Source organism: Triturus cristatus, chromosome 1_2 (assembly GCF_964204655.1).
Source record: "Triturus cristatus chromosome 1_2, aTriCri1.1, whole genome shotgun sequence".
In the NCBI taxonomy this organism is placed as follows: Eukaryota; Metazoa; Chordata; class Amphibia; order Caudata; family Salamandridae; genus Triturus; species Triturus cristatus.
Window position 1 is genome coordinate 628,370,568 of NC_140580.1, and position 15,036 is coordinate 628,385,603.

The 15,036-nt window shown below is 42.2% G+C and overlaps 1 protein-coding gene across 3 annotated transcripts in view; it reads right to left on the reverse strand.

The window, feature by feature from the left end:
• GRID1 (glutamate ionotropic receptor delta type subunit 1) overlaps positions 1 to 15,036 on the reverse strand; it is a 2,258,979-nt gene that overhangs the window by 539,324 nt on the left and 1,704,619 nt on the right. The window lies entirely within an intron of this gene.

Here is a 15,036-nt window from a genome sequence, read left to right on the forward strand (position 1 = left end):
TGAGGTGAGGGGTCTTAAATCTTTCATGGCTACTACTAATGAGAAGTTACAATTAATTGAAGACAGATGGATCTCTATGGAAGCTAAGGTGTTTGATATGGAGCAACGTATTAGTGATATACAGGATATCTCTACTAAAATTCCAAGTTTGGAACAAGACATCCAACGTCTTAAACTTCACACTGAAGATCTTGAAAACCGTAATCGACGTAACAACCTACGCCTTTATGGCTTGCCAGAAAATTTGGAAGGTCCTGACTTACTTCTCTTCCTGAGGAAATTTCTGACTGAACTTTTAAATATTTCCCCGGAGCCTGTTTTGAATATTCAACGTGCACATAGACTTGGTCGTTTTCAACCTAACGCTTCTAAGCCTAGAGGCATCCTCATGCTCTTTTTGGAGTTCACGGACCTAATGCGTGTTCTCTCCGCTGCCAGATTGAAGCGTCATCTTACTTGGTCCGGCCATAATATCTTTATTTCACAAGACGTCTCCAATGCTACTAATGTGAGGAGGAAGGAATTTCTGGCACTTCGACCTCTCATGAGACAGTTGAATATTCGCTATGGCATTCTTCATCCTTGTCTGTGTAAAATCACTCATGATGGCTCCACCCGGTCTTTTGATGACCCTCTGAAACTGAAGTCTTTTCTTCAAACCCTGTCTTCACGTTCTGCATCTGGCTCTTCATCTTCTACTTAATGCTTTTATGTCCTTTTTCTATACTTCTTAATGTGGCTGTTATTTGGTGTTCTATTCCTATCTTTTTCTCTGTTGCTTCATCTCTTGTTGGTGCTGTTATGCCCCATGCACCTGTCTTTATCGTTGTTCTCCTTTAGATCTGGATATCTTTCCTTGATCTATCTTCTTATTCTCCTTTTTCTCTTCCCTATGTTTGGCTTTACCTTTCTGTTCTTATCCTCAGTATGTCCTATTATTATGTTGACAATGTTTTGTTTATTGCGTATGCTTTTTGTAATTATGTGCTATCCTATTGTATATTTTTGTTCCCAATCATATTTTGATTCATTTTGGTGTTTCTTTTTCTTTAGATGTCTCCCTGAAGTGTATCATCCCATTTCGTATTGTTCCCCCCAGATCCCTCACTATGTGTGAATTTGTTACTTGGAATGTTCGTGGTCTGGGCAACCCTGTCAAAAGACAAAAGGTACTTTCCCATCTATCTAAATTAAATTCTAAGGTGGCTTTCATTCAAGAGACACATTGTAATGAAGCTGAATCGCTTAAACTAAAAGGACAGTGGGTTGGTCAAGTTGTGTATTCTCCTGCTTCCAGTAAAAAAGAGGGTGTTGCTATATTGTTTCATAAATCTTTATCTGTGCAAATTGTTTCTACACAAAATGACACTGAGGGACGATGGGTAATGGCCAAGACGGTTATACATGGCAAGGATTTGATTTTATTGAATATTTATTCCCCGGTCAAGCCTGACCCCAAATTTTGGCAAGATGTCAAGGTTCTACTCTCCTCCGTTGATTGCCCCAATATTGTTATTGCTGGTGATTTTAACCAATGGTTAGATCCATTTTCAGACAGACAATCTCAATCTAAGTTTCATCCTGACAAATCCCATAAAGCCTTCCAATCGACCATTGCCTCTTGTCCCCTATTTGATGTTTGGAAGACATGCAATCCAGATTCTGTTGAATTTACGTTTTTTTCCAATGTTCACCATACACGTTCTAGGATTGATTATATTCTGGTTAGTAAATGCTTGCTTCCCTCTATTCAATCCGCGGAAATTGGGTCAATTTTTATTTCAGACCATGCACCAGTCCTTTCTGTTTTAGATTTGTCATTAACCTCCCAAAAATTCTGTCGTTGGAAACTTAATAATGTTTTATTATCAGATTCTACTTTCATAAAAGAAGTTAATTCCTTTGCTAAAGAATTCTTTATGTTTAATGACCCTCTAGCAACCTCTGTTTCCAATAATTGGGACGCTTTCAAAGCTGCACTTCGGGCATTTATTATTTCTTTTGTCTCCAAGAAAAAGAAAAGTGCTCGTATTAAATATTTAGCATTGTTACAGCACCTTAAGAGACTAGAGCATAACTACTTCACCTCTAAATCGTCTTTGGTACTTCGCGACCTCATTAAGGCCAAGTCTGAGCTAAATAAACTTGCGACAGTGGAAGCATGTAATATTCTCCTTAAAATTAAATCCAAATACCATGGTGGCCAAAATAAAGCTGGCAAGATGTTAGCCAACTATTTAAAAATCAAATCTGAACGTAAAAATATTGGCCCTATTTTAAATGAATCCACTAACCGCCTAGTGTCCTCAGACGATGATATTGCTACTATATTTCATAATTACTATGAGGTCCTCTACTCTGATGATACAAACCCATCCAATCAAAATTTTGATATTTTTTTTTCGGGCCTCCCTCCTCCCCCATCCTTACCATCTGAATTCGAAGCCTTAGAGGGTGCCATCACTGCTCAAGAAATTAATAATGCCATTAATTCCCTAAAAAAATCAAAGGCTCCTGGACCGGATGGCTTTTCGGTCGAATTTTATTCCGCCTTTGCATCGCTTTGTGTCCCTAAACTTCTGACACTGTTTAATTCCTTTATTAGTGAAGCTAAGGCCTCTGGTTCCTTTATGGATGCCTTAATAATCATTATCCCTAAACCTGATAAGGATCATTCACTGTGTAAAAATTACCGCCCTATTTCTTTGATTAATTATGATTGTAAGATATTCGCAAAGATTCTTGCTTCCCGTCTTGAAAGTCTTCTCCCACTATTGGTTAAGACTGACCAGGTTGGTTTTATTAAAGGTAGATTAGCAGTGGATAATGCTCGAATGTTTGCGAATGTTATTTCACATGCACAGAAATTTAAATCTCCTCTTGCAGCACTTTCTTTAGATGCCGAAAAGGCCTTTGACCGTATTAATTGGCAATTTATGTTTAGAACCCTTGGGTGGTTTGGCTTTGGTCCAACTTTTATCTCTTATATTAAATTATTATACTCCTGTCCCCGTGCTAGTATTTTTGTAAATAACCATTTTTCAAAGCCCTTTCCTTTATCTCGTGGGACTCGTCAAGGCTGTCCTCTCCCCCTTTGTTATTTGTTCTCTGTCTTGAACCCTTCTTTGAACGTATCCGGGTTAATACTCACATTTCTGGTTTTACTCACAACTCGGTAGAAATTAAATTATCAGCCTACGCTGATGATATATTGGTTTATATGTCTAATCCTATCTCATCCCTCCCTCCCTTCATGGATGAGGTTCACCTATACTCCAGCATTTCTGGGTATAAGCTAAACCTCTCTAAAACAGAAGTTCTACCCCTGAACCCACTATGCTCTCATTATATGTTTCATGATACTAATTTCACCTGGTGCCCTACAAAAATTAAATACCTTGGTATTTGGTTTTCTGCATCCTTGCCTGCCACAATAAAATTTACCTTTGCAGCATTAATTCTTAAAATTCAGTCGCTGTTACTCTCATGGTCCCCGTTGTTCCTTTCTTGGTGGGGAAGGCTGGATACTATAAAAATGATGATTGTCCCTCATGTCCTTTATATATTGTCTATGTTACCTATTCGTATCCCCCTTAGGTATTTTTCGCAAGTCAATTCTATCTGTGTAAAATTTTTATGGAATAAGAAACATCCACGTATTGCACTTACAAAACTCCAACGCCCGAAATCCGAAGGTGGAGTACGTTTCCCCGATTTCAAAGCTTATCACTCAGCCTTTCTCATTAAACAATCCTTCGCTTTATCCTTTGACTTTGTACATACCCCTATTCCGAGATGGATTGTTTTTGAACGATCCTCTTTAAAGGATTTTTCTTTTCAAAATGTGATTTACATGTCTAATTGTACTTTCATTTCCAACAACCCGATTATAAAATACTCCCAAAACTTACTATATAATACCTTTACAAAAGGTTTAACTCCATTTCAATGTTTTCTCTCCTCCTCGATATGGTATAATAAATCTCTTCGCTACAAGGGCAAATCATTCTATTACAAACCTTGGAAGGAAAAGGGTATTATTTTTGTACACCAATTGATCCTTCAGCATTCTGTTATTCCCTTCCTGGATTTACAAACACGATTTCACTTGCCTGACACATATCGTGCTGAATATCTTTTAATTTCAGCCGCTTTACAATCACAATTATCGTCCTTCGATGTACCTTTATCAACTCCTTCCCTTACGCCCCTCACACCCCTGTATAGTATATTTCCTTTACATATACCTAAAGCAGCCCTTGTCTATAAATTGTTGCTATCACATTCAACAGAGAGACCTAAATCCCCAATTGAACTTGCTTGGGAATTAGACTTATCCCTATCATTTACTGTTGATGTTTGGGACAAAATATGGTCTAAGTTATTTAAAGTCTCTGCTGCTGCTCGTATAACACAATCCCTTTACTTTATTTACAATAGAGCGATTATTACTCCTGTGTGCATATCCAAGTTTTCCCCCACCTCGTCTCCTCTATGCTGGTCTTGTTCTAATTATACTGGCACTTTGAGACATCTTCTTTATGATTGTTCCAATGTTATGAGGTTTTGGACGTTGGTTTGGGCAAAATGCATGAGCATCTTTAATAGTAACTTAAGTTTATCATTTCATAATGTTATGCTTGGCTCCGCATCACCTGAACTGGATGATTCCACTCCTATTTCTTTACTGTTTGATCTTTTTATTGCATTGGCTTTCAAAGTTATTTTATCTTCATGGAAAGATAATTCGCAAATTTAATTATTAACGTGGTGGAATTTCATATGTGATGAACATCGAATTGCCTCTGTCTCCTCCCCTCTCCTCTCACAAAAAATCAAATCTGATCTCCTCTGGTTACCATTTACTTCCTATCTTTCTTCATGAGCTCATTTGCTCTAACTTTGATCTTTCTTCTTCTATGTGGTTGCATACTTAGTTTTAGGACATTTCTATTCTTTTCTATTCCGTATTTTCATTTTTCATTTCTTTCTTCCCTCCCTTTTACTCCTTTTCCTTTCTCGTCTTTTCTTTTTTCTTCTTTGTTGTTAGAATTTTTGCTTCCATTACTTGTTTTTTATACTATGTAGGTATAGTTTTGAAATCCTGTTTGATTGTATTATTATGTATTTTTGTGTTCCGTTTCTTTCTGAAAACTTAATAAAAATTCTTAAACAAAAAAAAGGTTAAAACACAGTTCTGAAAGAATGTCTGCTTAACCCATGGTAGTCATTGCAGAGGTAGCAGGCAATCCTCAGAGAAGTGTGTTTTATGTGTAAGCAGTACAAACAACTTCAAAGTATAGACCAAAACACTATACAATTTCTAAATGGGACACAGGAACAAGAGATATGATTTTTTAAAGATATAAGACACGAATCACATAGAAAAAGTAAAATGCCATTAAAACAGCAGTACATGATTGACTGAGACCTGAATGGGATTTTAGGATGGAGTGGAAGTCAGATATCTTTAACAGGTGGTCCTGATCAAAGGTTTTATCTTTCACATTAGGTGCTTAATTTATCTCCGATGATGGAATATACAGACCATCAAGATAAATGTCCTCCCATTCGACCTTGTGGGGTAAGGGCTGTTACAAATAGACTTCTAACTCTGCCCACCTGATTTAGATGGGCGGAATTAGAGGTCAGTTTTCACTGCCTGTCACCACCAAGAAAACCCTGATGGTTAGGGGCAGTGAAATCTGCTAAATCCTTACCACATCATGGGAGAAGACTCCCATGGTGAAGAGAGCATTTTTTTTTCAAAACGAAAATCCCACTTTGGGAAACCAGTGTGGTGCAAGGCTCAGTCATGTTGATGGAGTCCTGCACCAAACTTTAAAACTTATTGACAGGAACCCATGGTTCCTGCCAATGCTTTGAGAAATGACCACCTGCTTGGCGGTTATTTCTCAATTTGGTGGGCAGCATCTCCATCAGGGAGATGGAGTAATTAATGCTAAATATAAATCAGGCCCTTATTCTCTGATTTGGAAGTCCAAAGTTGTGGCCGATATGTTTCCCTTTAAGTCAGATAAGTCATCACTGAGCTCCCTCTGAAGCCATTGGATTTGTCACCAAAAGCTCTCAGGGGACAAGGTTGGATTTTGTGGATGCCAACAGATGTTAATTGGTCGAATAGATTTGCCACCACACCCTGGTCTATGTTAGAAATAGGATTTCTGGTTGGCTAGGGCTTGCGCCAAAGCCAGGCAGAATGCACCACTCTAGTCAGGGCAAGGAAGTTACACGCCAAAGATAACCCCTGCTCACCCCCTTGGTAGCTTGGCACGAGCAGTCGGACTTATCATGGAGACAATGTGTAAAGCGTTTGCGTGTGCACACAGCAACAACACCCTAGGCCCACCACAAAAGAAACTCCACACAAGGTTATACATAAAAATAGCCTTTGTATTATAATAAACACATTAGATGATAATCACATAATTTACACTGTGCCAACTGGCACTGGGCAGAAACTTACAAGGGATTATTCACACAAGGCAGGGCCACATGGGCCACTGTCAGAATTAGCATAAATCACCAATGGTAAATGTAGAACATATACCAACTGTAACACAAATTATAACTGTAGAGCACAACCAGTAACTACTGGCGCAATAATGACCTCAGCATTATCACAATAGAATCAGGTATAAAACCTATCCTGTATATATCACAGGGGCATAAACACATTATGCAATCTCTCACAAGTCTAACGCATTAGACCCTACCTCCTAAGTATAATTACACTAGGGGCGTACATCACACAGGGAAGTATAATCTCCCTAACATAAAACTAAACAGGTAAAACAACCTCCTATGCAGAAATCATACCTAGTGGTATAAAACACAGGGTGCGCAAAACATACTACACCCAGTACATTCCCTAACACCATAAGCATTAACACAGGGTGCGCAAAACATACTAAACACAGTACATTTCCTAACACCATAAGCATTAAAACCCAATAGTACTTCAATCACATTAGGGTCCAGGTTGCGCCTGACCTAAACGTAGCAGCTGCCCACTACTTGCTGGGCAGCTGGGGACAAGAACAGGGTCTAAACGCTGCAGCTGGCACTAAGTGCTGCGCAGCTGGGGAAGTAAAATGAGACATGGGCTCTCAATGGCCCTTGAAATAATGTCCAAAACGTTGGAGCCACCCGGGGCTCTGGAAACCAATATCCAAAGCGTTGCAGCTGCCCTCTGTCAAGCGGGGCAGCTGTAGGAGATGCCAACTGGAAGGGGCACGGCTCGCGAAATAGGCACGCTCACGTTGGAGCGGCCCGCTCTCCTGGTGGGACCACTCAGACTCCCACCACGGGGAAAACATGGGCCCCTCTGGGCCTTCGAGATAATAATCAGGGACATCGGGGGAAAGAACATGGGCACTTCTAAAGAACTTTGCCCCCAGGTTGGAGTGGCCCACTCTCTGGCGGGACCACTCGGCACCACCGCCTTTACAGTGCAGCTGTCGGCACTAGTGAAGCCCCTGGCTTCCCCCCTCAGCCGTCTCCACTCACCGGCTCTGGGGCGCAGGCAGCAGTCTTCTCTCGCTCACCGGCGGGACTCAGGGCTTCTCCCTCGCGGCCTGCACTGGAGAGCCCCGCTCCTCAGAGACTCTCTCGCTCTCGGTGCATGGCGGGGGCAGCCTTTTCTTCACCCGGGCCCTCCCGGGACCCGGGACTTCTGCACATCAGCAGCTGAACGCGGGGCTTCCCCTCGGTCACGGGAGCCCCGCTCAGCTTTGACCCCTACTCACTCACAGGGCTTCCCTCCTTCGTGGAAGCCCCGCCCACTGGAAGCAGAGCCTTGTTCCTCTTCCGGGTCGCGCTGGGCAGATTCCTCTGGCGGCCAGCAATATAACGCGGGGTGGGCACCCGCCTAAATTAAAATATAAAGCGGGGTGGGCACCCGCAATTTAAAATAAAGATGAAGCGGGGTGGGCACCCGTGAAAGCACGATCACTGATCGGGGTGGGCTCCCGCTCGGCAGCCATCACGGGGAATCCCTCCGGCGGGGGATTCCCTCTAAAGGGACGGGCAGCGCCACGCTGCACCACCCGCACTCCTCTGCAACACACAAGGTAAAGAAGCACAGAGCTCTCCTTAGCAGACACGAGCCAGGTGCCCCCAAAAATAAAGCAAAGCGCTCACAGGGCGCTAGGGCAGCCTACAGTCCATAAGGCTGAAAGAGAAGAAGTAAAAATGTTCCAGGGCATAGCTGGGCCCAGGGAGGCAGCCCTCCTGGCAAGTCCTCCTGGGCCCCAGCAGCAGCACGCCCCGCAGGAATCAGGATCCAAAGCAGAACATTTCCATGGGGTCACAGCCCCTCTTTTATACACAGAATCCTTTGTCGCCAAAGGTGCAGGGAAGGGGCAAACCAGATGCAACTGGTTCCTGAGCACTTTGTTTTGCTCAGCCCCTCTCCCTATTCACAGGACAGGCCAGGGACATCAGACGCACCACAGGGGGTGCAGCCAGCATTGTGTAGGGAAAGCCCAGCCCTATTCAGGTCCCAGGTGTACTCCTCCCTGCCATCACATGCAGATCTCTCCATTCACCACCGGGGCAGACCCATCCTGACTCCTGGAGACAGACACACCAGCCAATCGCAAGCCAGACAGTCACTGCACATTTATTATACAGACAGGCCAGCTTCTAGAAGTGGCACTTCTACACGAGACACCGTAACGCTGCACACATCATTTCGCAGCATTCACGCTCACAAGTTCGCACATACCAAACTCGACCCTGCACTCCTCTCACATCAGGACTTAACACGGTCACTCAGATCCCCCACGCATTCCTATGGGAGGGCAGGTCAGTCTCACTAAAACATACACAGAGCGCACACACTTTACACTGGACCACAGTGCTAAAGTGCACAGAGGCCTAAAATTACCAACACCAGGTTACGGAAAAAGGCTAGGAGAACGCAAAAAGTTTTGGGGTGAGCCTGCCAGAAGGGCCAAGTCCAACAACCCTGGTCTGTGGTCTCCACTGCCCTCTTGTAATAAGCGATCCATCTTCTTTTTGGGCACCTTCACAGGAAAATAGGAGGCCAAATCTTGATCCTTAGAGAGCCATTACAGTCCTGGGTGCCAGCAAGAGTCAGACGTTCTTAAGTCCTTAAAGTGAGTTCTGTTCTTCAAGCAGTAGTCAGGTTCATACTTTCTTCCAAAGGACTTTCGTCCTCAGATTAAGTCTTCCCCAGTCCAGGAATGTTCTGAAGAGGTGGTGGTTTAGGTGCCATATTTATCCTGTACACTAGCAAGTGACATAAAGAGTGTGCCCCCCAATATTAACTATTTGTTTCATAGTCCCCAACCTCCTTTCACAGCACTTCCTCTTTCTCTTAATATAGAATGATAATGTAGCCCTGTTTCAGGATAGCTTAATTGGAAAGCCTGTCTCAATGGCCACTCCTCTATTTAGAAGAGCTCTCCCCCACTTGAGAGGGTCCAAACTGCTTCTTTCCCACACTAGGACTTGAGCCTGGTAGCACCATAGGAATGAATGGGAGAAGCCCCCTATGACAGCTCCCAGTCAAAAAGGTTGTGCTACAGCTGTCATCTGTTTTGACAAACGTTCCTGTCCACTCCCAGATAGTTAAGCCCTACTAAGTGGGCAACATTTAACACCTCCTTGTTGTTTCAAGTATCAGAGAGAGGCCACTATCTGCTGAGCCGGGTTTGCTAATGCTCCCAGCCAATAGAGACCTAGGCCTTTACATTTTGCCTTTAATTTCAGGTTAGTGTGTATGGTCACATACTTAGGCCCAGATTCACAAAGGTGTCACACAACGCAGTTCAGCACCCAAAGAGGCTGCGCTATGTTGCGGGACAGGCAGGGAGCAAGAAAGCACTATATTCACAGCGATATGGCACTCTCCTTCCCTCTTCATAGTGCTAGTGCTAATTTGGGGTGCCATGCGCCTTAGCGCCATAGGTTTTGTACAGGAAGGGTACCTTTCCTGTATAAAATACTATGGTTATGCAAGTTTAAAACCTTTTCTTACTTTCTATGTATGCTGTACAGAGCAGCACACATGCAAAGTCGGAAAAGAAAGGAGAAATGAAAAGATTTCTCCTCTTAATGCCTTCTACTCAAAAGCGTTAATTTTTGGCGCCAAACCCTGTCTTCTAATAATAGTAGATAACGTTTTGTGTCAAAAAACATGGTTGTTGCTTGGGAATGCCCATGTACCACCCATGTAATGCCACCTTGACACACATTATTGCAAAGCAGCGTTTTGCGCTGCTTTTCACTACTTTTCCATACAAACCAACCCAAATACCAATTTGCGTTGGCTTGTTAATCACTAAAAATGTTTAGCATCGGGTGTGGATTAATAAAGTAACACTAACCCGACACTAAACCTTTGTAAATCTGGGCCCCAGTGCATTGATTATACTACTGAATATTGAGGCCTTGAATATCATGGTACAAGAATATTTCGGACAAAATATCAAAGACCATAATATTGTAAGGTAAGTGGAGATAGAGTAAGTATAGAATTACTATTCATAACTACACATCTACATACCTTAAAGAAATATATATATATATTGTCAAGGTACAATTATGTTGAGTTAGGTATAGAAAATCCAAGCTTACTTACCCTTCAATATTTTGGATTTGATAGTTTGTCCTCGTTATTTGCCTCCCTCAATTTTCTGATTTCAATATTCACGGTGCACACTGTGTGCATGGATATTTGACGATCCTGCCCAATCTTAGTGAAGATAGTATTTTATATATTCACAGTAAAACTAGAGACTGCTTACAATGGGTTTGATTTGTTTGCAAAATCCTTTACATATGTTGATGATGGCAAAAAGTACTGTATATGTCTCTGATATTTTTGTCTAAATCATGCCTTGTTTTCATAGGTTCAGCTCTCTCAATAAGAATATGTGTGTTCTTATTCCCAAATCTCCGTTTTTTTCCTACTGTGATAAAAATCTTGTGCCACGGAATGAGGTGCAAAACATTCTAGAAAGCTTCCTAGACTACAAGAGTAATTGACCTTAAGAAATCACTGCAATATACTCCTAATTTCACCTAAGTCTCTGTGGAAATGGATATTCATTCATTTGCAGAGCCACAAAATATTAATTATTTTATGCTTATACATTAACTTCCACTTCAAGTTGACTAACTAATTAGACATGCTATTTTCGGACTATGGCCCAGATATACGACCCGTTTTTGCATGCGCAAACGGGTCTGCGACACGTTTGCGCATGCAAAAACCCTAAAGGGCCATGTAAAAAATGCTATTTAGGGAGCCGCAATTCATTGGCGACTCGCTAAATAGCGTTTTCAACTCGCAAGTAGGAAGGGCCGTTTCAAGGGCATCCCTTCCTAATTGCGACTCTGAGTCCTATGTATGAGTTTTCCGACCGCAATCCCGTAGGTGGTAATGAAGTCGTAAATGGGAAGGGGTCCCCAGGGGACCCCTTCCCCTTTGCAAATGCATGCAAAAATATGTTTTAAGGCCAGGCAGTGGTCCCTAGGAACAGTGCCTGTCCTTAAAAAATGTAACGAAAATGTTGAATTTTTTTTTTAAGCATCCCGTTTTCCTTTAAGGAAAATGGGCTGCATTGAAGAAAAAAAAAAAAGCCACTTTATTTAAAAGCAGTTCCAGACATGGTGGTCTGCTGAGCCCAGCTGGCCACCATCCCTGAAAGGGCCAGCCATTCTCAATGGGGTCGCAAACAGCGAGTGCCTCATGAATATTGACCAGCCTCGCATTTTGGGACCCCATTGGGAATCGCTAACAGTGTCTCTGACATTGTTGTACATTTCGAATTGCGACTCGCAAATTGCGACTCGCTATTTTTCGCAATTTGCGACTCACAATTCCAAATGGTCGTTCATCTGGCCCTAAGTGCATTGGACCAGATGATTTGGCTTCTTGTGTACTTTGACTGTGAATTAATTAATTTTCTCAATGCACCCCAAGCAGGGATTAGGTGGTTTTATGTCCCCTATTTTCTTCCCAATGGAAATGCGGATACTGGAGTCACTGGTAGTTTTGAAGGTGGTCACAAATACTCAAGAGTGTCTAATTTTGGGGAATAACTTATGGGAAGCAGAGTTTCTGTACCATTTTCCTCACGAGTTTTTCTAGATTCAACAGGCAAAGTTCCTTTGTGAAATACCCCAGATCCAATTACTAATGAGGCCAAATCGTGATTACTGCAAGACTCCTAACGAGGCCCTTAAAAGCAGGAGGTATATTTTATCATTTTATTCTCAATAACAGGAAGATAAGGGTTTGTGTTTCAGAACAGGAGCTAGATGGTTTTCTATGCCAGAAATGGCAAATGCAATGCAGTTGAGGTGCTGCTGTGTTAAAAAGTCATCAGAGAGAAATATATAAAAAAGAACAAAACACCTGATCTTCAATCAACTGGGCGGCATTTTATCGAATCATTATTTACTGATTCTCCTGGTCTGTTACTGGGTGATTTGGCTCCTTGGTTTTAGAAAACTGCCTTTGCCCTACATTTCACTGCAGTCTGTGCTTTTTATGAAACAGCAATCTTTCCTCCAGTTAAAAACTCTCTTTGCAGTCTTAATTATTACAAAGGAAACTCGTTTCCGCTTAAATTGCCTTCAAGACTAAATATCAAACATTTTGTAATTTGAGATACCGTGTCCAAGCACCTGATGGCATGGAGGGTTTTAGCATAATTTGAGCGCTGATTTACAATATTCATGATGTCTACCTGGGGGGCAAACTCTGGCAGCTAAATATTAGATGACTTTGATAGCATATTGATGGGTACTATTATCAAATGGAAGGCATCTGCTAAATTCTGAATGTTTTGCTGCTAGCATGCAGGGTGACTTCTAATAAGGTTTAAGATTCCTTTAGACAGTATGGAAATTGTTAATAACTGGGCCCCTCTCCTTCAAATCACTAATACATTCAGAACTAAGGGGCATATCAACAACAACCGGCGATAATTATCGCTGAGCGCACTTAGCGCTCGGATAATTATCGCCGGCTAGCGCCGTTTTTATCGCTGAGATAGCGTGCTATTAGCAACGCTTATCTCATCAGCGATAAAAATCCTAGCGCTAACTGGCTAACGTAAGATTATCGCTGGAAACCCAGCGATAATCTCATGTTAGCTTGCTGATAGGGACTCACAAATTTAGCCATGATATCCTCCTTCCATAGGATATCATGGCTAAGTCAGTCCTGAAGCAGGTGTTAGGAAAGTAGCGATAACAGGTGTTGTCGCTACTTTTCCTGTCGCTATGCTGCTTTGCGTGAGGCTTGATAATAGGAGAAATGTCGCTTAGCGACATTTCTCCTGTCATGTTAGGTCAGGAACGCCCACTTTACATCTCATTAGAGATGCAAAGCTGGGCGTTAGGAATCCTGAGGCTAAAGCAAGGTTTCACGCGTTAGCGTGGCCTTGCTGATTAGGCGATAAAATTATCGCCGCTTTTCGGCCGAAAACGGCCGCAAAAGCGGCGATAAGTTTTTTATCGCCTGCTTGTTGATATGCCCCTAGAAATCCATTGATATATTTTAATATCTTATGAGTAGATTATCCAGGAGATTAAAATGGTCAATTGCAGGAACTCGCCAAGAGATATGACAGGAGAATAAATGTGCAAAAATGTGCTATCGTATTTTCCCTTTTTAGATAGTAGATATTTGACACTTACGCTGAATTGCTCCACACACTTAAACCAGTCCTCAGCAAAGTCCACAAATGAGTATAAAAACACTCCAAGTCTTATTTCCAAACGGGGCATTCTGTGTTAAAAAATAGCAAACCACGATGTATGAAAAAAACATGCAAACGTGTCAGCCACAAGCCGTCACTCAGTCAACTTTCCAGTCTATGGGTTTTCCACACAGCACCACTCCAGGCGAGAAATGTCCACCAACAAATCATGCTTTGTACAGGTGGAACAGCCAAAGTACAGCCGATCTGCCACCTTGGCCTGAGCTGGACTGGTCATATTAGAGCAGGACAATGACTGTTAGTCATGTGGTTGCACCCTATCTGGAGCAGCGCAGTGCGAGAAATATTGTATAATAATGGGCACCTGCACAATTGACAAAGGCTGACACAAGCATGCCACCCATACTGTAGCGTGGCACCGTTGATGCGATTCTTATGCCCAGGCATGGTTCATGTGCTCATTGTGCCATAGGCTGAAAGTCACACACCAGTGGTGAGTCGGAACATTGCCTTTTAATTTAAATTATGTCTTGAATGAAAACAGTACTATTTTGCACTGCTATTTTCAATGTATTTCATGTCCCACTGTATTTGTTATTTAACAATAAAGTTAAGAAAAATAAAATAAACCCCTCTAGGGTTGCTAGTTTTCCTTTTCACATGGTGGTGACCAGGCATATCAGATTACACTGTTGCTATTGGAGTGAAACTCATTTGGCAGGGGACAAAAAAACCACAGCTGGATGCTGATTGGGCAGTTCTCCAATGACTGAGACATATTGAAGCAAGCGTTTCTTTTCTGTGTTGATGCACAAGTGCTGCCAGTGTCACTGTTCATGCCACAACAGTTTGGGAGCTATTTCAAGTGCCATGGGTTATACTGCATGTGCAATGCAGGGGACGGGATATCCGCCATGTTTATGAGGAAATATTCAACCGCCAAACTCTCGCTAAGGCCTACTGGGGCGTATTTACAAGCCCCTTGAGCCGCCGGTGTGTCACTTATAATATGGCAAAAAGTGACGTATGGGCGGCGCCCGGTGCTTGTAAATAAGCCCTTTTGTTCTTATGACGAGCAATACTAGATAATCTGCAATGTGCAGACATTGTTCCTCTCCATAGTCAACAATGAATTATAACAGAGAATTGCAGCTCCCTTTGCATTTATTCTACAGAACAGCTCAGTCCCAACCCTAGTGTTCTCAGGAGCGATTGCATATGCATATTTCACAAACAGTTACTTCACCATTTAAAAAGAAAACGAAATCCGTTGGTAGCTTCTAAACTGGAACCCAATTTGTATAATTATAGT